Below are 1,761 nucleotides of genomic sequence, written 5' to 3'. Positions count from 1 at the left end.
AGCACACACCTGTAGTTCCGACTACTTGGAAGACTGAGGTGGAAGGATCACTGGAGTCAAGCAGGTAGACTCTGGGATGGCCAAGAATGTGCCATGGCACTTCAGCCTGGGCAACAGAGTGAGATTCCAACTCAAAAAGAAAAAAAGGAGGGGGCTTTCTGCTCCTCCTATTTGAACACCAGTCGCATCTCTCATCAGCACCGAGTCCCCAAGGCACCATGATAAAGGTGAAGGCCAGAATGAATGGATTGGGTGTTATTGGGCTCCTAGTCACTAGGACTGCTTTTAACTCTGGTAAAGTTGATATTGCTGCCATCAGTGGCCCCTCCATTGACCTCAACTACATGTTCTGCATGTTCCAGTATGACTCCACCCACGGCAGCTTCTACGACATCATTAAGGTGGAGAATGGGAAGCTTGTCATCGATGGAAATCCCATCACAGTTTTCCAAGAGCAAGATCTTACCAAAATCAAATGGGCCAATGCAGGCGAGGATTATATGGTGGAGTCCATCAGCATCTTCACTATCTTGGATAAGGCTGAGACTCACTTAAAGGGGAGAGCCAGAAGGGTCATCATCTCCACCCCCTCTACTGAGGTTCCCATGTTTGTGATGGGCATGAACTATGACAAGTACCAGAGCAACTTTACAATTGTCAGCAACACCTCCTGCACCACCAACTGCTTAGCGAGGTCATCAATGACATGACAATTCTGGCATCATGGAGAGACTCATGACCACTGTCCATACAATCACTACCACCCAGAAGACGGTGGATGGCCCCTCTGGGAAGCTGTGGTGCAATGGCCATGGGGTCCTCCAGAACATCATTCCTATGTCCACCCATGCTACCGATGCCATGAGCAAGGTTATCCTCTAACTGAATGGGAAACTCACTGGCATGTCCTTCCATGTCCCCACAGCCAACGTATCCATCGTGAACCTGACCTGATATTTGGAGAAACCCACCAAGTACGATGACATCAAGAAATGGTGAAGCAGGCATCTGGTGGGCCCCCTTAAAGGCATTCTGGGCTACACCAACACCAAGGTGCATCCTCCAACTTTAACAGTGACACCCATTCTTCCACCTTGGATGCTGGGGCTGGCATTGCCCTCAATGATCACATTGCCAAGCTCATCTCTTGGCAAGACAATGAATTTGGCTACAGCCATAAGGTGGTGAACCTCATGGGCCACATGGCCTTCAAGGGGTAAGAGCCCCCAAACCACCAGTCCCAGAGAGACCATGAGAGGAAGAGAGTCCCTTGGCTGCTGCGGAGTCCCTGCCACACTCAGTCCCCAGCAATACTGAGAGTCTCCCCTCCAGACTGTCTATGCCAGACCCCCCTGAAGAATTGGTGGGGGGAACCCAGGGAGACCCACCTCATCCTGTGCCATCAATAAAACCCCCTGTACTCAAAAGAAGGGTAGAAGAATAGACATTAGACAGTCAATTTATTCTAAACCAAATATAATATTTTATAGGGTACTTTTATAAAATCAGTTTTGTTTATTAAAATTAAAATTCCAGACATGTTCTTATAACCTGAAAACAATTATTTTGATCATATATTCCCGGTGCACAACAAATACTACACAAATCTTTAAATATTGTTGAAAATAGAGTTCTAGTCAAAGTTTGCCACAAAAAAAAAAATACATCTCTATTTGATTTTCAGCAAAAACTAAAGCAGAAACAGTTTTGTGATCCCAGCGTTTCCGATCAGATGAGAAATAGCAACCTGATATGAATGCT

The 1,761-nt window shown here is 46.4% G+C and overlaps 1 pseudogene; it reads left to right on the top strand.

Moving 5' to 3' along the window:
* Window positions 1–218: 218 nt before the first annotated feature.
* On the top strand, window positions 219–1,220 carry LOC103256434 (annotated as a pseudogene).
* The last annotated feature ends 541 nt before the right edge of the window (window positions 1,221–1,761 follow it).

This window comes from Carlito syrichta, unplaced genomic scaffold (assembly GCF_000164805.1).
Source record: "Carlito syrichta isolate Samal-C Ts95f unplaced genomic scaffold, Tarsius_syrichta-2.0.1 Scaffold289445, whole genome shotgun sequence".
NCBI classification, from domain to species: Eukaryota; Metazoa; Chordata; class Mammalia; order Primates; family Tarsiidae; genus Carlito; species Carlito syrichta.
The sequence above is the reverse complement of the archived record's forward strand: the minus strand, read 5'-3'. Positions and strand labels throughout refer to the sequence as shown.